This window comes from Sorex fumeus, unplaced genomic scaffold, assembly GCF_029834395.1.
Source record: "Sorex fumeus unplaced genomic scaffold, SorFum_2.1 ptg000008l, whole genome shotgun sequence".
NCBI classification, from domain to species: domain Eukaryota; kingdom Metazoa; phylum Chordata; class Mammalia; order Eulipotyphla; family Soricidae; genus Sorex; species Sorex fumeus.
Window position 1 is genome coordinate 29,098,608 of NW_026606065.1, and position 21,801 is coordinate 29,120,408.

Genomic DNA, 21,801 nt, shown 5'->3' on the forward strand with positions numbered 1-21,801 from the left:
AAGATAATATTGCACTGTTGTGATTTGCATTTCCCTAATATTAAGTGATAATGAGCACCTTTTCACATGCTTGTCAGTCAACTATATACATTTTTTTTAACTTTGGGTTTTAAAGTCGTCTGGGTTCTCATACAATTATCTTCCTGTATCTCTTTTGCTACGTTTTCTCTTGTCTGGTTGATCAGCAAGAATTTATTCTGATCATCAGTTTCTGAGCTAAAAAATTCATATACCAGAGGATACAGGGTGAAATTCTTTGGTTTGTGGAATCTCACCCATAAATAGCTCTTCAAAATATTTTAGAAATTCTAAAAGAAGAGGAAATCTTATCTCATCTACAGAACAATCTACATACCACATAATCTAGCCCATTAGACCATTCCAATTTGGGCAGGATATAATTAAGTAAAGAATAACTGAGAAAGCTTCTTGATGAATTATGCATATTAGCCAAATCAACCATGACCATTAACTGAATGTAGTTGAAGTTTTTGATGTAGTCAACATTTGTAACTGCCAAGGGATCAAGTCCAAGTTTCTTTCTTTAAGAAATACTCAGACAAATGCATTCTTTTTTCTTTTCAAGTACAGACACCAATAGAGACTTCAGTATGTACATACCGCACTGCAAGTGCTGGGAATACCAGTAACCAGGAAGGAAGTCCTCACCTTCATGGGGCTCTCATTGCCAATTATTCCAATGGAAACATAGAACAGAGGCTGGAGTGACAGTATAGCTTTGCAGGTGGTAGATCCAAGTTTGATTCCCAGTACCCAGACCATGTCAGGAGTGATCCTGAGTGCAGAGTCAGAAAAAAGCCCTGAACATAGCCAGGTGTGGCCCCAGAATAAAAAAATAATAATAAAATGAAAAAGCAAAGTAAGAAAACACCACAAAGTGTTGTAGCAAGCATTTTAGCTGCCAACTTTGTAAAATTAGAAGTAAAACGCTGTCTTCAGCAAGAATCTTTCTGTACATATTGGCCAACATTGCATTTGTTCTTTAAACGTATCCACATAAGCTTGACCATGATGATGTAGATCTGTCTTGGAAACTTGATCAACAATAAAAATCATGAGTCACATTTCCGAAATATTTGCTTATCAGAGCACCTGGCTCTGACCAGTGTACACAGAATTAAACGTGATTGACTACTGGAAAAATTGGAAAGTAACATTTTGCATAATCAGGTTTGTCTTGCACACAGCCGACCCGGCTGACCGGGGTTTGATTCCTCCACCCCTCTCAGAGAGCCTGACAAGCTACCTAGAGTATATTGCCTGCACGGCGAAACCTGGCAAGCTCCCCGTGATGTATTCGATATGCCAAACACAGTAACAACAATTTCACAATGGAGACATTACTGGACCCACTCGAGCAAATTGATGAACAACGGGAAGACAGTGCAGTGCAATCAGGTTTCAAGTTGTCTGTGATATTGAAGAAAATATGAATTTGAAACGCTTCTGGATCACACATAAGAGGGAAAAACAAGAATGTGACTGGCACTCTCTACAGTGTGATGTGCTGATACCCATTCTTTCCTTATGACTAGTTAAGAAGTAAATATATAAGAGAAGTAGATGTAAAATATAACACCAAAACCAACATTTTAGTGGGAGAATAAAAAAGTAGAGCAACAAATGTGTGTGCGGGGTGGGAGGTACATTGGAATACACCTGGTGGTATCACTGTATCACTGTTATCCTGTTGTTCATCGATTGCCTCAAGCCGGCACCAGTAACGTCTCTGTCGTCCTAGCCCTGAGATTTTAAAAAGTGCCACATTTGAGGCTCTTTCAGAGTCAGGAGAATGAGACCCATCATTGTTACTGGTTTTTGGCATGTTGAATACCCCACGGGGAGTTTGCCAGACTCTGCTGTGTGGGCAGGATACTTTTGGTGGCCTGCCAGTTTCTCCAGAGTGTGAACTAGATAATAAGATGTCACACAGCCATGAATGCAGCCACACACTTCCAGGAGCAGGGTTCTATAGTCTCTGGGTCTTAGCCATTGATGGGATTACACGGAACCAGGGGCAGTTGGTGGGTGTAACGCCAACATACTGGAAGATGGGGGATCTGGGTGGAGGAGGCCCCAGTCCCAATCTGAGCAGGCTTGGAGATCTACGTCCTGGATCCCGCACACCTGGATTACTTGGCCATCCTCTGCCAGTTCCTTCATGTGTGAGGCTCATCCGAACGTATGGAGAGGGGTCTTAAGCATGGCTGTGGCTGGAACTGAAGGTCTGTAGCTGTCGGGGCTCTGCTCGTAGTGGGGAGGGAAACTCAACCCACCCTCCTCCAAGGGGCCCTGGTGAGGACAGCCAGGCGCGAAGGCAGGAGACTCTGGTGGTAGTCGGGGCTTACTCCCAGCTCTGTGTTCAGAGGTCACTTGTGGCTGGGCTCAGGCAACTGAACAGAATGTCAGGGACTGGATACAAGTTGACTGCACACAAGACAAGTGTCTTATCCCTGTACTATCTCACCAGTCTCCAAATTTCAATTGCTATTGACTCTAACACCTGTTCTTCCTCTTCCTTCTTTATAATAAATAAGAACCCCATTATTTAAAAAATGATTTTCTTGATCTCAGCGAGATACACAGCTACAAGGCTGTTCATGATTGGGTTTCAGTCTAGAACCCCATTTTGGGCTTCCAGTGTGCCCAGATTTTCAAAAGTTGGCACAGTTCTCTCCATTGTGTCCTAAGTTGGGGATTCTGAATGGCCTTTGCTGTTCTGATCTGAAAAAGCCACTCCCTTTTCCATTCTCCTCCTCTTTCTTTCGAGCCTGGAATGCAGACATAGTGCTGGAGCAGCAGCAGAGTATTCTTGGAGGCCAAACCCTGCACTAAGAGTACGAATGTCCAGGAGTGGAAGGAGACCCATTTAAAGACCAACAAATTTGGGGCTGAAGTGATAACACAGCAAGTAGGGCATTTGCCTTGCATGTGGCCAACCTGGGTTCAATCCCCAGCATCCCATATGGTCCCCCAAACACCGCCAGGAGTAATTCCTGAATGCAGCGCCAGGAGTAACCCCTGAGCATCGCTGGGTGTGACCCAAAAAGCAATAAATAAATAAATAAATAAATAAAAATATAAATAAATAAAAATACTGCCACTGTCACTGTCACCTCCCATTGTTTATCGATTTGCTCAAGTAGGCCCAGTAACATTGTGAGACTTATTGTTACTATGTTTGGCATATCAAATACAAAATAAAAATAAAGACCAAAAGATTCAAACTGCTGCCTATTTTTATTTATTTTGTTTGGGGGGTCATCTTGATGACTGTTCATGGGCTAATTATGGCACCATAGCTTCTGCCAGTGCTCTGAGGACCAGGTGATTCTGGAGGTGAAACTAGGACTTCCCACATGCAAAGTATAAAGTCAGCCCCAGAGCTCTCTCTCCAGCTCTGCTACTTACTTTTATACGGCCGACAAGAAGAATGGTTTCACTGTTCTGAGTGGTTGGGAGGAAGTCAAAGGAAGAATATTTCATGACTCCTAAAAGAAAATGAAATTCAAATTTCATCATCTGTAAATAGTTGTGTTGGTAGACAGTCCTGTTCATTTGTTGGCATTCCCTAACACTCCTCTTTATTCTGTGTCTATCTGTCTCTTGTCTCTGGCCGTTCTCACACTGTAAGGGCAAAGTTGAGTGATTGTGGTAATCTACAGGGCCAACAGTCAAACCTACTCACTCTCCGGCCACTTACAAAGTTTGCCCATTCCCTCTCAAACAACAAACTGGATCGGGGAGCTCAAGGTCTTTTATTGTGTGAGCACAAAACAAACCCTTTGCTTATCTCAGCCATGGTTTGTTCAGATTTCATGCCACTTGCTGCTGAAGGCAATCGACTGGGGCACACCCCCCCCACCCCCGCCCAAGAAGGCTTGATGAGCTGGAAGAGCCAAGGCTGGGTAATGAGGACACGAAGCTGGAGGACATTCTGCAAATGTCAGGGCTCTAAATCTCTCTGCCTACAATTTCCCGAGAACGTTAAATCTTCCACTGGCATAGTGCCTTGTCTTTGAGAGTGGAGAGGAGGGAAGAAATAAGAACCTGAAGTCGAGATAAAATCCTGTAGCACCCCCAACCCTGAAGAAGGATGTGGATTTTGGGAGGAGTTCCTGCAGCCAAAGAAGCCTGCCTGGAGGGCTTAGAAACAGCAGCCCCTCTTCTCACCTCAGCTCAGAACCTGGGAAGGGTGCAGCTGAGCCCTCTGCCTTCTGTCAGGCTAAGCCCAAGGGATTAGTCACTGTGAGGCTCTCCAGGATGAAATCCCACTTCCAAGCCACTCATCTGAACGGTTATCATCAGGGTTAGGGAGAAATAAGTTTGTCTTGGTCCTCTTAGCTCCCTGGCTTAGTGTGAAACTTACGTGGAGAGAGTAGTAGGAGAAAAATCATGCATTATAAATTTTATTGTTATTATTTGGTTTTGGGGTGGTCATGGCTTACTCATGACTCTCTGCTCAAGGGTCACTCTTGGCTGGGCTCAGGGGACTATATGGGATGCCAGAGATTCAACCCTTGATCAGCCTCACGCAAGACAAACGCTTTGATTCCCCGTACATGGTTCTTGCTCCACACTGTGAATTTTAAATGACACGGGACCCAAGAAAACAGTGAGTCCTGAGAATTTTTATGCTGGATTGTTTTTGTTGTTGTTTGTTTGTTTATTTTTTTTTTTTTTGGCTTTCTGGGTCACGTTGGTGATGCTCAGGGGTTACTCCTGGCTCTGTTCTCAGGAATTACTCCTGGTGGTGCTCAGGGGACCCTATGGGACACTGAGGATTGAACCTGGGTCTGCCACATGTAAGGCAAACGCCCTCCCTGCTGGACTATCGCTCCGGCCCCTTATGCTAGGTTTGATGGAGATGGGGGATGCGGTAGACCAGCCTGGGTTTACGAGGCTGAGGGGTTTAGCAAGACCCGTCGATGCAGACTCTTTCTGGCATTCCTTTGCCATCACTGCAGCTGCTCCATTCCTCTGGGCCAGTACTCGAGACTTCCGTGGCCTGTTCAGGGAAGAAGCGGGTGATGCCAAAGTGAACCTGTTCCTGCTGATTTCTCCAACTTCTTCAGCCTAGAGTCAATATTTCACCTCTCCTGAGCCCCTCCTTGGATTTGGTTTTCCACGACCCTTTAAAGTCAGACCCTAGCCAGGGTCAGCGCCCAGCTGGCCTGTCTCTGCCATTTTACAAACACTGGGCTTCCCCAGACTGGGACTTGAGGGTCCTTTCCATGCCAAGAATTCTAAATGGGTGGGTTCTTCTCTATCATTAGGTCTCAGCAGCTGAAAGGGGGCTGGGAGAAGGCAGGCCAAAATCATTGCTTTATTTTCCTTTGGCCAGATCCATTTCAAAACAAACTAAACTGACTGATTCTCAAAGAAAACCAGATGTGGATTTTGTAACAATTGTTACCACTCCCATTGTTTGCAAAACTTCTAACTTATTTTTCATCTGAATTCACCTTTTCTTGTCTTGCTGTTTAATGCAACCTCCAGGGAGAGGGTCCCAGGGCTTCAGAGGGCTGGAGGCATGTTGGAATGTGATTCTCAGCACCTCATGCTGCAAGAATGCTGTCTGGAGACCCTCCGAGGTGTGAGCTGAAATTTACCTCTGAGCACTGCAAGGTGTGGTCAAAACCACCCCTCTTCCCAAACAATAATAAAAAAAAGTAAAATTTAAAAAAGTTTGCTGCCTTTGCTCAGATAGAGAAGGGAGCACCAAGTAAAGGGTATTTGGAGGATTCGCTCAGGATGCGAGATGTGTGCTAAAAAAAGTAGACTATAGACCGAACATGATGGTCACTCAATACCTCTATTACAAGTACCCTAAAGGAAAGAGAGAGAAAAAGGGAATGCCCTGCCACAGAGGTGGGGCGGAATGGGGGGGTTGCGGGGCAGGGGGGGGGGCTGCTGTGATCATTGGTGGTGGAGAATGGGCACTGTTGGAGGGATGGGTACTCGATCATTGTATAACTGAAACCCAAGCACGAAAGTTTGTTAATCTACAACTGTACCTCATGGTGTTTCACTAAAAAAAAAAAAAAAAAAAAAAAAAAAAAAGTTTGCTGCCTTTAGGCAAGAGAATGTCAATATGCATAAAATTTAGACCTGTGGGCTTAAGTGTTAGTACAACAGGAAGGGCGTTTTACTTGCACACAGCCAGCCCAGGTTCAATCCCCTGCATCTCCGATGGTCCTCTGAGCACTGCCAGGAGTAATTACTGAGTAAAGAGCCAGGAGAAAACCTCTGTGCATCACCAGGTGTGATCTCAAAAGCCAAAATAAAAAATTCCACCTGTGCTGGATTAGAGTTTCAGTAAAGGACAAACTGAAGATCTAACATAAAGACCAAAATGCCATATTTGAGAATATCTGTTTATTTGCTCCTGTAAAGCAAGCTAAGGGCCCAGGCTCCTTCTAGCTTATGCTGCCAACATCTCCAACCCTAAGTACCCCAAGTTTTCATGGAGCCCTGCATTATTTATGTCCAGGAAATACCTGGAAGCTCCCATGAGGGAGTTCTGCATGGGCAGAGCCCTGGAGAGGGACATGTTCTCCAACACGTTCTGTCAATCAGACCCCAATGGCAGCAGCACATGGAAACAGATGCTGGGGAAGGTGGTCTCTTCTCAAGGGAAGAGGACATGAGCATGGGCATGAGCCCACCAGCTTCTGCTATCATCACCTGGCCCTCCATGCTTCACCCCTTCTGTCCCCAATTGGCTGGTCTCAGGAAAGATGCAGGATGTGGCTTCCAAGGGAGTTTTTCCTCCCTCAGAGGCACCAGGAAGCTGCCCACAGCTTGGGCATGAAAGATGTCAGCAATGTGCTGCAACAAAATGTCCTACCAATTCTAGGCTTTCTGAGAAACAATACATCTGTGCTTGTCCTTCTTCTGGCTTACTGAATTTTACAAGATATCTCCCAGTTCCATCCATGATGCAGCAAATTGTATGATGCCATCATTCTTTAGAGCTGCATAGTATTCCTTTGTGCATATATGCCACATTTTCGTGATCCAACCAATACGTGGTTTTTTGAGATACTGGATAAGGAAATGCAATGGTTTAAAGGGGGAATGCCTAAATAACCCTTGCCCCCGGGAAATATGGAGTAGAAAGAAAGGAAGAGAGTGAAGGGGAAGGGGAGAAGAGATAGACGAGAAGCAAAGGGGTCAAGGGGATTCAGGTACATCAGTGGTATTAAGGAAAGGTAGAGCTAGATATATAAACCACAGAGTTAATCACACTGAAATCAAACTTTAATAACCAAACTTTAATAACCAAACTTAAAATGTGCCTATCAAGATGGCAGGTAGGGACTGCGGTGGGGGTGGGGGAGAGGGACCACGGGGACACTCGTGGAGGGAAGTTGACACTGGAGGCAGAATCAATGATGGAACATTGTATGTCAAAACCCAACTATTAATAATGTTGTAACTCATGGTGCTTTAATAAAATAAAATTTGAGGCGGGGTGTGGAAGAAAGAAAACTCGATGCACCTTATTATTTTTCCTTCTAGAAACATTGTGCATTGGGGAACCAGCGAGCTTGTCAATTGGCTGCAGTAATAACTGGGTTTAGAAAGGTGGCGTTTAGCCAAGCCTAAACATTAAGGAACTGCACTGGCAACTGCATATGCACTCTCAAGGGTGAAGGGCGTGCCACAGGCACCATGCCATCCCAGGCAACTGCTCAGGTCATGGGAAGAAATAACATTTGAGCCAGAGAGCTTGGTGGGAAGGTTCAGCTTTGTCTCCCATTGAAAGCAGGACTTCGGTGACAGTGAAAACACAGATGAGGTGAGGAAATGATTTCTTGGCTCCACATTCTGTGTGTCTCCCCCAGCCCCCATTTTTTAATGTAAAGCCCCAGTAAAGCTGATTTAAAAAGGGCGCAATTTAAAGTTTCAGTTCTACTGCAGATCCTGGGGCTTGTGGGGCTTCTAAGCACAGTCCAGCAAATGACCCTGGCCTTCTTTGAATCCAAGGATTAAAGGTGGTCTTCCTTGTGTTAGGAGATGACCCTGGCCTTCTTTGCATCGGGAGATGCTCTGAATAGGCCTGCTGGGTTCTACCCACAGACAGCCCCCGCCCATTCCGTGCATGCTTCCCTCAACTAGAAAAAAGAGCAGGTTTCTTCATCGATGAACACATGCCCAGCTCATGCCCATTTCAACGGGATTGAAAGGTGAAATTCTGAATTAAAACATTCCCTGGAGAGCTCAGATAGAGAAGGGAGCACCAAATAAAGGGTGTTGGGAGGATCCTCCCAGGATGGGAGAAGCAGGCTGAAAGTAGACTATAGACCAAACATGATTGCCACTCAATGCCTCTTTTGCAAACCACAACACCCAAAAGGAGAGAGAGAAAAAAAGGGAATGCCCTGCCACAGAGGCGGGGGGGGGGGGGGGGGGGGGGGTTGAGAAGGATACCGGGACCCGCGGTGGTGGGAAATGGGCACTGGTGGAGGGATGGGTACTTGATCATTATATAACTGAAACCCAAGCATATAAAGCTGGAGCGATAGCACAGTGGTAGGGCGTTTGCCTTGCACACAGCCAACATGGCCGACCCGAGTTCAATTCCTCCGCCCCTCTCGGAGAGCCTGGCAAGCTACGGAGAGTATCTCGCCCACAGGGCAGAGCCTGGCAAGCTCCCCATGACGTATTCGATATGCCAAACACAGTAACAACAAAGTCTCCAATGGAGACGTTACTGGGCCTGCTCGAGCAAATCGATGAACAACGGGAGGACAGTGACAGTGACAATAAATAAATAAAAATAAACAGCAGATCTGTGTGTGTAAAAAAAAAAAAAAAGAAAAGAAAAGAAAGAAAAAAACTCTCCCTGGAGTAGAGGAGTAAAGGGGTGGAGGGGTGGGGGAGGGGGTGGAGAGAGTCCTGAATGGAATCTTTGCCTACAATTCCCTAACATTTCTTTTCCACGAAGTCACTGAAAACTAAGCCCTCGGACAAATGAAGGATAGCATATTTGTTTGCGAGGGGAACATGAGTTCGACCTATGACCCTGGCTAAGTTGTCCCCCGCTGTTTCCCACTGCAGATGGCCACAGGTCGACTCTCTGGTGTTTGCTTATCCCACTCTCCAGTGCAGCTTTCTCCACCCCTGCCAACTGCCCGGTGAGCATTCTCCTAGGTGGCACATTCCCTCACCAGATACGGCACCTTCCTGTTGGATATTTACCCTGTTTTAATCTTCATCCGTGAATTGCCCCTTTTCCTCCTCCCAGAGAAGCTTACCGTGCTCTTGCTAGCCTCCCTAATTTAGTTAAAGTTTCTCTTCAACCTTTCCTTTGTATTTTCCCTCTCACTGTTTCAGTTCCCCAAGTCAGTCTTGATTACTTATAAGCCAAAACTTTCTGGTAATTCTGAACTTTGTATTTGTACTGCTTTGTATTTGAAGTGCTGTGTATCTCTACTTACTTTTCTATTTCCCCTATAGCCTTTTTATATTTTACTATAGAGCAATATTCTTTGGTTAAACACAGAAAGACCATTAATGCTATGCTCCTAATATTTGAAAGTTGATTGACTCTGAAATATATCTACTTCCTGGCCATAATTACTTGGTTATAATTACTTGACTCAAACTTCAGTTGCTATAGTTCCTAACACCCCAAAAGGGAGTTCCCGCCATGGGACTGGGATGACCCAGGGGCGAGTGGCAAAGCTACCCTGGCATCTGAAATGGGACATTCTAGAAATCTTAAATACATAGCCTTGATGCAAGCTGTTATGACTGAAGAGACAGGACCCCCATGGGGAAGGACAAGCTGAACTGGCCTGAGGACTTAGTTTGGGATTTACAGTAAAAGCCTTGCTTGTTCCCAGAACCCAGAGAACTAAGTGTTAAAAGCTTTGCTTGCTCTCGGCCCAGAGAACTAAATGTTGAGATCTCTGTCTCTTTTTGTGATTTTCCAAATAACTGCAAGTATTGATAACTTATGCAACTAGAGGGATAGATAAAAGCAATGTAGATGTCCCTGAGAGACAAAGTGTCTCCTTGAATGAATCTCCCCAAGAGAATTTCCTCCACCAAATGTTTATCTCTGTAAATGATCAATCACACCTATGTCCTTACCTCAACCCTTCTCAGATGTTCTATAAGTATGCCAGCAGATCTGCATTAGATGGACCATTTTCACCATCAGGCTGTGGTCCCCCATCTCGCTGTCTCCCTGTCGCTCTGCTGGGGAGGCCTGGGGAGGTGGGGAGGCAGATCTGGGCTGCTGAACTCACACAAGTCGCAGCAGCAGTTATTTTGTGAACTCACACCTTCCTATTGGGTAGTGCACCTCCGCAGGAGGTACCATTCCCCAGCAAGTACCACACTTCACCACCTTCCCCATTCAGGCCATGGGCCATGGCAGCTGAAGTTATCTACAGATGTCTTTGAACAGATATCTATGACAGCTGTGAAGCACACATGCAAATATGTCTTCTTCCCACGTTTCTCTTTTGTGATTTGCCTCCTCATGATCCCAGATCTTTGCCTCCCCTCCATTAGCACGGATAAATTGCAGCTGATTACAGTTTGCTCCCTTTTCTCGCAGTTTAAGTGCAGTAAAATGAAAGAAAACAAGGGCTTATGGTGACAGCCACAGACTTTAATGGCTTATTTTTACCTCTGATGTTTTCACGGAGGATTCTGTTCAAAATTCTCCAGTTTGGGGGCAGTGATGCTGAAAGTATGTAATAATGGAAAATGGGGTCACAGACACTTTACAATGATGGTGTCCTAGGGTTATGTGTGGATTAAAGGTGAGCCTCAGTAAAAGCTGGCCCTGGCTAATAACCCAAGTGCGAGGAGTCAATTCAACGATTGTGTAAGTGAAAAGAATGTTTTCAGGTTTCCTTTTTACAAAAGGGTATTGGCAAGAGTTTTGGACATGTTGGTATAGAAGTGAGGTAACTCTATATATCAAGGACATAAGAGTCAACACTAATCTTGGAATGGGACACAAGCTATAGGAAGTCTTTCTTAAAAATGTTTGCTAAGATAAGAGGGGTTGGGGAGAGGGAAGAAAATCTCGGGTCTTTAGTAGAAGGATGCTGACATTGGGAGTGGGTTTGTAGTTGGAACACGGAATGCTCTGTAATTAACAGCTCTGTAAATCATGGTGCCCACATAAAATATGTATTATATATATATATATGTTGCTAATGCATGGCAAGCTCCCTGTGATGTATTCGATATGCCAAACACAGTAACAACAAAGTCTCCAATGGAGACATTACTGGGCCCGCTCGAGAAAATCGATGAACAACGGGAGGGCCGAGCCGAGCCGGGCCGAGTATATATTAGCATATATTAGTTTATATAGTCAATTAAATTACTTTTACCTTCTTCTGTGCCATGTTTCAGTTTGATGCAAAAATTTTGTATTCCTTTCAATTGACTTTTCTGTCAAATATGTATCAAATGATTTTCACATATGGTGGGTAGAAGCATGCCTGGGATTTGGAGATCAGGGACCTGGCTTCAGGCCTCAGAAAATAATTTCAGCTGCTGCTCACCAGTGGTGTCAGGATCTGTCCTGGAGTCACCCACCTTTGAGTTTGGCAAAAATTCTCCCATCTCTTCCCTCACACCACAAAAAAGGAAGAAAGAAATCTTATCTTTTGTCTCTAATGAAATGCTGTCTCAAGTATCTGTATACTGGGGGGAGGCAAGGGGAGCCCCAAAGTGGCATTCAGAGGGCTCCCAAGGGTCACACTCAATGGTGCACTGGGGATCATGCAGTGTCAGGGATCAAATTCCAGACTTACCCCTGTGCAAGGCATGCACCCTTGACCACTGAACTCTACCCCTGGAGCTAGACATGGATTCTAACGAGAAATGTGACCCTAGCTCTCATTTACAGATTGCACCATGTCCCTTTAAGATGTATATCCTATGACAAGCAATACAAAAGAGAGAGTATGTGGGAGATTGTCTGCCACAGAGGCAGGGGGAGGGTTGGGATGGGGGAGGATACTGGAGACCTTGATGGTGGAGAATGTGTACTGGTGGAGGGTTGAGTGATCGATCATGGTATGACTGAAACTCAAGCAGGAAAGCTTTGTAGCTTTATCTCACAGTGATTAATAATAATAATAATAATAATAATAATAAAATAAACATTCTGAATAAAAAGAAAGTAATGTGGAGTTCAATCAGCCCAATTCAACCAGCTTAATCAATGACTGAATAAATAGCAGTACTCCTATATTAAAAAAATAAGATGTGTATCTTATGGCCAGAAGAAACCCCCGTTGTGATTATATTTGGGTTTGGGTAGGACCTATACAGAAGCTCTCTAAGTCTAAATGGGGCAGGCCATCATTACAGAGGGACCTGAATTCAACAAGGTGGGAATCTTTATAAAAAGAAAAAGCACTAATGATGCTTTAAGGCAGAGAGGTTGGGTTAGGAACAGGCAAGAAGGTGGCTGCCTGCGGGCCAGGGAGAGAAACCTCAGAGGGAGCCCCTTCCGCAGCGCCTTGCCTTGACTTTCCAGCAGAACTAGAAGAGATCACTTAAATTCATTTCAGTTTGGGGTGTTTTTGTGAGGGCAGAACTGATAAACAAACGCACCTTCAGACACTTTGCCATCTGGGAAAACAGCCACGAGTGAATGGACATTTTCAGTATTGTGTGACTTGCTGTAGCGTAGGAATCATACTCGCCGGGCAGTGCTTGAACCGGCTGGGCAGGGAGCAGCTGGACACACAGAGACACAGCAGAGCAACAGCAGAAAGGATCTGCGTGGACCGCAGACACAAGCAGTGCACTGCTTTCCTCCGGGAGGAGGCCCGGACACTGCAGGAAGGAGCAGAGGCGACATCACCGCCCGTAGCCAAGTCTAGTCCACAGAGAAGAAACTGCACGTACCAAAGTCTGGACAGCATGACAGCCCCAAAGCCGCAGAGTCACTGTGAATGAATCCAGGGTAGACATGAGAGACAGCAAGGAGGAACTGGAAGTACTATCAAAACAAGATTCTCTCCACCTTGCCCAAAAGTGACTAAAGCAGTCAAGAAAATCATGGATATATCGGGCCCATGCTGTTTAATTTACTAGAAAGATAAAAGCCTGAGTAAGGATCCTATTTTAGCACCCACACTAAAGCCATATGGCCTAGGTTTTCCAGGACTCTCCTGATTGAAAATATTGTGGCTTATCAGACCATGTGTCAGAACACAGCCCAATTTAGGGTTAGAAAATGTGTTACCAGAACTTCGTTCCATCCCACACACCAGACTGCTTTTTCCAAATAGATGGTGACATTGTTTCTGCTTGGCATCCTATAGAGAATAATCATCCTGATTTGTGAGTTTACAATTCTGACTTATGAATATTCAAATGCACAACTCCACTAAAGTTAAAGCTGAAAGCCAGTGTTAAGGGCAATAAAAATAATCTTTCCAGAGCTACATTTATTTTATTAACAAGTTGTAGTCTAAGCTCTTTTTTTAAAAAAAAGAGTTTATATTTTATTATAATGTTGGAATCTTGCCTTTAATTGAAATATGTTTTATCATGTACAGAAGTATTATGGTCAAAATAACCAAGTATTAGGATCAAAATAGGTAAAAAAAAACAAATATTAGGGTCAAAATAACCATCAAAATAACAGCAGAAATGTTATGTTGATAGATTCAAATTTCTTATGTTTGATGGAATTGGGAAACCACTTAACTTATATAATAACATACTTACCTAATTATATAATAATGATATTTTAATTACTGGAGCGATAGCACAGCGGTAAGGCCTTGCACGCAGCCAATATTGCTGACCCGAGTTCGATTCCTCCGCCCCTCTCGGAGAGCCCGGCAAGCTACCGACAGTATCTCGGCTGCTGGCAAGCTACCCGTGATGTATTCAATATGCCAAACACAGTAACAAGTCTCACAATGGAGATGTTACTGGGCCCGCTCGAGCAAATCGATGAACAACGGGAGGACCGTGACCATAGTAATAGTATATAGAATATATTAATATTGTATACCTTATAATATTACTACTAGTATAATAATTATACAGGCTCAATATAATTAATTAATAACGAATTTTAAGATTGACCCATGTTGTTTCATAAACCAGTTGTTTGGTATCCGTAGTCATGAAACTGGCTTCCAGGTTATAGTTATTATACATAGAAGAGGGATGAGCATTCCTGTAAACATTTTTGCATGGATGTAGCTTCTCTTCTCTTGGGCAAAGAGGCATGAGTTACATGTGAGTATGAATTTAACATTTCAAGACACCATCAGATTGTTCCCAACTTGTTTGTGTTATTTCCCTCTCCAGTGGCAAAGGACGTTTCAGTTGCTCCACATCCTGTCATCAGTGGCTTTTCTTGGTTTTTAATATCTTTTTTGAGCACACAAAGGTATCTGATGTGGTTTTAATATGAATTTCTCTGGTAGTTAGTAATGTTGAGCATCTTTTAGTGTGACTATCATTTATTCCTATCCCTTTTGTGAACTGTTTGTTCAAGACTTATTGGATTGGTATCTAAATTTTCAGTTATATGATTTTTTGGTCTCATATATTACAGAAGTCGAACTTTTGTTTGATGTTATGTGTTAAAAGTATTTTCGCCTAGTCTGTATCTTTATCACCCTAATAAATCTTTTCTCTTTCTACTCAAGTCTTCAATCAGAAGAATGATTAAGAGTGATTACTAGAAGAATCGAAAAAGAGACCAGGACACATTATAAACACAAGAAATTTTATTGTATTAGTAGATAGTGCAGGTGGAGCGATAGCACAGTGGGTAGGGTGTTTGCCTTGCACGCAGCTGACCCGGGTTCGATTTCTTTGTCCCTCTTGGAGAGCCCGGCAAGCTACCGAGAGTATCCTGCTGCACGTCAAAGCCTGGCAAGCTCCCTGTGACATATTCAATATGCCAAAAACAGTAACAACAAGTCTCATTTCGTGTTCCTGGAGTGAGCAGACACCATGGGGCTACACTAGCACAGGACAGGGATGAATGGAGACGTTACTGGTGCCCTCTCGATGAAATCGATGAACAATAGACAATGGTGCTACAGTAGATAGCGCAGCTCATTCCTACTTAAAATTTCCCAGTGATGCTATTCACAACCTTCCTCCTCTCCATCTTATGTACTTAAAAAGATTATATTGTTGGTGTTGGAATTATGTGCATAGGAAACCATTATTAGCACATTAATCCTGGGTTTCCAGGATTTAACATTTCTCATGTTTTCATGGATTAGCACATGAATACATTCTGGAACTTCAGAAGGAAAGAAATTTTCCACTTAGCTATGATACTATCTCCTTTGTCATCAGTTAATGGTGATGATATTATGCTTTTATTATAACTGCGTGGGAAGACATGAAAACTTCAACAGATGGTTTTGATTCAGCTGTTGTCACTGTGGAGAGGACATTGTGAAGAGGACATTGTAGTGGGTAGAAGGGGAAGGTACGTTGATAGATTTAGGAGGAGGAGAATTTTCAAAAGGCAAATAGATAAAAAAAAATTTATCATTTCCAAGAAAGGAAGCAGAAATAACAAAACTCCTCAAAAAAAGCTGTAATCACAGGAGGGAGTTAAGCTACCAAATGAGCGCATGCGCGCGCGCACACACACACACACACACACACACACACACACACACACACGAAGGTGGAATGAAAAATACTATAAGTGCTCTGCAATCTGCTCTCTTTTTGTTACTCACATTATGTGTGTCCTACCAAAATATATTTCCATTTATTCTAGATAGGAGAATATACAGCTGGCCATCATACTTCCTTTGAATCCTGAAAAAGCTAGAGAAAATGTCAAAAACAAAGACCTCAGCGATGGAGACACTAAAGCCGTAATCAGCACTTTATTCAGGAAATTCCTTCATATCTCCAGCCATTCTTGGCAAAGGCAAAAGCATTTTCAATGCTGAAGATTCATGCATAATTAGACATTGTTAAGATTCTCTGTTGTTCTGTTCATTTAACATCCTCAGATAGGTAAGAAAGACTATGGCAGACTGAAGTCATAGCACAGAGGGTAGGGTGTTTGCCTTGCACACAGCTTGATGGGGGTGTCAATTCCCAGCATCCCATATGGTCCCCTGAGCACCGCCAGGAGTAATTCCTGAGTGCAGAGCCAGGAGTAACCCCTGTGCATCACCAGGTGTGAAACAAAAAGAAACAAAAAAAAAAAAAGAAAGAAAAAAACAAAAAAAGACTATGGGCATTGGCTTCAAAAGAACTGGACTCAATTTTTAAAGTAACCCTGAGAATGTGGTTTAAATTTGAATTCACTCAGCCATTCATGGAAGATAAATTATGTTTTCAATAGACCTTTTTTCCAAGAGCCCAGCAAGCTACCGAGAGTATCTCGCCCCCACAGCAAAGCCTGGCAAGCTCCCTGTGAGGTATTCAATATGCCAAACACAGTAACAAGAAGTCTCAATGGTGACTCAGCCCTCAGGAGCAAATCAATGAACAAGGGAGGACAGTGCTACAGTGCTACACCATGAGATACACAGTTATAAAGATGTTCCTGATTGGGTTTCAGTCATACAATGTTCCAACACCCAACAGGCACTTTTCCCCAGTTTCCCTCCCACCACCCCCTCCAACCTGCCTCTACGACAGACATTTTTCTTCTCTTTTTATAGAACTATTGAGAACATTACATAAAATCAAATCAAAGATTTTCATTCTACCTGCCACCAAGGTTCCAAGCAACATTTTCCTAGATAAATAAAGACCCTTTAAGCCTCTAGCAGATGGTTTTTCCTGGAAGGATGATAAGCTGAGGAACAGCAGTTCAAGCAGACAGAGATCCTGGAACTCTGATTCCTGGAAGGCAGTTAGTTCTTCCTTATTTTTAGCTACCTGAGATAGATGTCTTCCCGAGAAGCTTATTATCATGAGTTTTTCAGAGTTAGGTGGAATTTAGTTTATCTTCCCACCCAAGAGAGGGATCAGGATCTAAAGAAGTGAGTTCAGGGCTGGAGCAATAGTACAGCGGGTAGGGTGTTTGCCTTGCACACGGCCGACCCAGGTTTAAATCCCAGCATCCCATATGGTCCCCTGAGCACCGCCGGGGTAATTCCTGAGCACAGAGCCAGGAGTAACCCCTGTGTACCGCCGGGTGTGACCCAAAAAGCAAAAAAAAAAAAAGTGAGTTCATGAATTTTGGTATCAGTCAAGCTAGAGCACAGCTACACCTGATGACCTTTCAATCTCCTATGATCAAGGAACAAAATATTGGGGACTATTTCCAGTCTTTCTAGACTATGACAGGTTCACTTATCAAGTTTTTCTTTTTATAATTTTATTCCTCGGCATTGGATAGAAACCTCACATTCTCTTTCAGGTAGACACAGAGCCCTTGTATTGCTTTCCTCTAAGTAATGTAACTTGTGGCCATGAACATGAAGTATTTGGTTGTGAATTCCACCTATGGACTGTGTTTTCAGATTAGTGATTCTCTTCTGCAGGTTTGGTTTATTGAGTGATTGTTTTGCCTTTTTGTAGCTTTCATTTGTGGGTTTCTGATTATTTTTTGTTCTTGGCAATATTTTTAATTGATATTGCTCCTACTTTGCAAAATGATTTGAGCAGTAAAAGATGCAGCAACAACAACACTTTTTAAAATAGAAGTTAGAAATCAAAAGCCATGTCATAGAGGCAGTGCTACAAATGACAGACTTTGAAGTCAGACACCCCTAGGAAAATTAACCCAAGTTTCAGAATCTTGTAGAAAAGGAAATGACAATCTTATCTACATCCTGGGGTGAGAATGACACTTAAGGCATTTAGCTTCATGCCAACAGTTTGACATGACTTCAAAAATAGAAGCTATTATTATCATTGGTTAGAAGAGCAAATAAATGTACCAAAACCTCAGAATTCTTCAGGTCCTAATCATTTTACTTTTTAACTTAGTTTATTAAAAGAGTAGGCAAGGGGCCAGAGCAATAGCACAGCAGGTAGGGCATTTGCCTTGCATGCGGCCGACCTGGGTTCGATCCCCAGCATCCCATATGGTCCCCCAAGCATTGCCAGGAGTCATTCCTGAGTGCAGAGCCAGGAGTGACCCCTGAGCATCGCTGGGTGTGACCCAAAAAGCAAAAAAAAAAAGAGTAGGCAAAGGTATAGCTATATTCAATGAGATAACTAATAATAACAATTATTATAATTATTATTATTATATTTTGGGCCACACCTGGCAGTGTTTAGGGCTTACCCTTGGCTTTGTGCTTAGAGATCACTCCTACAGGGGCAACAGTGACGTTGGGGATGGAAAACTGGTTGGTTTTCTGCAAGGCAGACATTCTAATCTCTCTACTCTCTTTATACATTGGCTTCTACTGCAGGGGCAGTAAAATGGTGCAGAGGCTTATAGCACCTGCTTTGCAAGTGTCTAACAAGTTTAAATTCCCAGAGTCTGGTAACTTTCCTGCCTGTGATTTTTATCACTACAGGTGATTTCTGACCACGCCCAGCCAGGTATGTGTCAGCACTATAAAAGGGAGTGTGGGTGAGCAGAGGAACTTAAAATGCCCTGCAACTTATTTGTGGGATACCAAAAAAAAAAAAAAAAGGATGAGACTAATACCTATGGAGAGTAGAAATACGGGCCAAGAGGACTGGTCTATGGTTGGAAGCCTGCTTCAGGTAGTGGGGGAGAAGGCAATTAGGATAGAGAAAGGACCACTATGACAGTGATAGTTGGATAAGAACTGCATGCAGAGAGTAGGCAAAGGAATAAATGGGATAACCCCTCAGTACCTATATTGCAAACCATAATGCCCCAAAGGAGAGAGAGGTAGATAGAGGGAGGTGAGGGAGAAAGAGAGAAAGAGAGAGAGCAAAACAGAGAAGGAAAGTGCCTGCCATAGAGGCAAGTTGGAGGCAGAGGGAGGGAAACTGGGGACATTGGTGGTGGGAAATATGCACTGGTTGAGGGATACGTGTAGGAACATTGATGGAAACCTGATCGTGAACATCTTAGTAACTGTGTATCTCATGGTGATTCAATTAAATAAAATAAATAAAATAAAATAAAATAAAATTCAATTAAAAATTTTAAAACCTGTGCAAGCACCACAAACAGCATGTATGGTTTCTGGTGAACTCCTTGTGGGAATTCACTTTGGGAAGTTCACTTCAGCAGCCCTTAGCCGAGCTCATAACCATAACTAAAGGCCAGAGAACACACAAGTGTGCAGACACAACAACCCAAAGGGGGACAAACCTGAGTAAGCACTGTGGTCATGTGGATAAGTCCTTATGTGTGACACCCCACCCCACCCCCAGGACAAACACCACAGTTCACAATGTGAGTTCCACAACTAGCTGTATGCACAACCCCAGTCATCAGAACTCCAAGAGCGACAAAGGGGAATAAAGTATTTGCTTTAGTCACACATTAGTGTAAGTTTGGAAAGTTCACTCATAGAGGCTTTTCCACCCATGTCACTACAGAGGTCATTGGACCCATGTTCAAAAGTAAGGTCACGGGTGCTCGCTTCGGCAGCACATATACTAAAATTGGAATGATCTAGAGAAGATTAGCATGGCCCCTGCACAAGGATGACAGACAAATTCGTGAAGTGTTCCATATTTTTTAATGTAATCAATGTAGAGAAGAGTTAAGTGGAAATTATCTGCCTCACAGGCATTGGGAGGCATGGGAGGGGGATATATTGGGGTTCTTGGTGTTGAAAAATGAGTACTGGTGAAGGGAGAGGTGTTTGATCATTGTATGACCGAGACTTAAACCTGAAAGCTTTGTAGCTTTTCCCACAGTGATTCAATAAATAAATATAAGAAGAAAAATAAATGAATAAATAAATAAATAAAGCTATGGGGAAAAAAAGTAAGGTGGAATTCATGCCCAAATGAATCAGCTAATCAGTGGCTGAATAAATAGCAGTACTCCTACATAAAAAAAAGTAAGGTCACAGAATGGTGACATATATTTGAGTAAATTTTCCCAAATTAAGTTTGTTATGGATGTTCTACCAAATCTGATTGAATAAAGGGGTAAAAGGAAAGAGAGAGGTGGGGGGAACATTAAACTATATTAAAGAAATGAAATCCTCCTCAGCACCATGCTTCTGGAATTTTCATGCTTGACCAATGGATCCGTGAAGGAGAAAAAACAAATGTCTGTGCTTTTTAAATAACTGTACAAGAGAAGGTATAATTGTCCATTGACCAGCCGTACGAGCAAGAGCTGATTAATAGAACTCATAGGAAAAAAATGGTTCTGTGAGGACTTTCTAACAGAGGCAGTGAAGCTGCCATGCATGCCAGTCACTGATGAGCCTGGGCATTCAGTCTCTGTCAAAGGCTTGGCTGGGGTTGTCTCCATGTGCCAGCACAAATCTTTTTTCTGTAAGTATCTTGGGCCTTGAGAACAGAGAGTCAGTGGAGTCCCTGCAAGCCTCAGAAAAACCCTGTTCTCAAGACTTAGAAACATGAAAGGCAAAAAAAGCTCTTGTTCTTTTATATATATATATATATATATATATATATTTTTTTTTTTTATTAGTGAAACACCATGAGGTACAGTTGTAGATTTACAATTTTTTGTGCTTGGGTTTCGATTATACAATGATCAGATACCCATCCCTCCACCAGTGCCCATTTTCCACCACCATGGATAATATCCCCCCCACCCCTATCCCCCCATCCCCCCCTGCCTCTGTGGCAGGGAAATCCCCTGTGTTCTCTCTCTCCTTTTGGGTGTTGTGGTCTGCAAAAGAGGCATTGAGAAAAAGCTCTTGTTCTTATCTCAGTCCCTGGACCTCTTTCTAATCCAAGAAGCCATCACTACTTTCTCTCCTTAAGACTAAACAGAATAAGGGAAGCCAGAGGTTGTCAACGTTTTTACATCAACAAACCGAGCAGTGGTCTGAGGACTGGTACATGAAAGCCAATGCTCGACATTCTGTGTGTAGTTGAGGGAATCGTTCTGGTCTGAGTGTACCTATACGTGTGTGCGTGCTACCTGAGAAACACATCTTGTACTGTCCAGGTAAAGTAACTCCCATTCTTTCATGAAAGTTTTGTCTGGACCTTGATGTCTCAGACCCCTCAAGACAAGACAAATGCCGGAGATCTGCACTAGTTTTTTTTAACTTTTACTTTAGGTAGCTTTGCAGCCCTTTCTCCACGCTCCGTGAAGTAGAGTTTTGCATGAAGAAGATGGTGGTCAGATCCCGTTTGGAATTTTGGAACAACAGCAACATCGGTCAGGCAAGACCATCAATTGAATATGATGTGGTCAATTTCATTGTGGAACTGTCCACTGGGAGACTCCCATGTCCAACGTTTAGATTTTGCCTTCTGGAATTGTGAGTTACCATGGATGGTCTTAGTCAACATGATGAACTCAGTCTCTCACCCTGTTCATTCCATTCTAGGCCATGGGACCCGCAAAGGATTCAGCACAATTGACCATATCCACACAATAACCAAGCTCATTGAGGGTTCTCGGGAGTTCAAGATGCTGCTCTGCCTAACGTTCGTTCATTGATTTAATGAAGGCCTTTGATTCAGTTGAGACTGAAGCTGTCATTGAAGCCCTAGCCAACAGGGCATTAAAAACTCAATACATCAGGATCCTCCATGAGCTGTATTAGGGATTCACTACCAGGATCTCACCATTCTATAAGAAAGTGATCACCCATGTCAAGAGAAGGGTTCGGCAGGGTGATAACATTTCACCAAAACTCTTTAGTACCACCCTCAAGAACGTCATGAGACGACTGGAAT

The 21,801-nt window shown here is 43.2% G+C and overlaps 1 non-coding gene across 1 annotated transcript; it reads left to right on the forward strand.

Annotated features, from left to right (window-relative positions):
• Positions 1-19,539: 19,539 nt before the first annotated feature.
• On the forward strand, positions 19,540-19,646 carry LOC130019443 (U6 spliceosomal RNA). Its single transcript, XR_008791773.1, has one exon. It is a non-coding gene; the product is annotated as a U6 spliceosomal RNA (small nuclear RNA).
• Positions 19,647-21,801: the final 2,155 nt, after the last annotated feature.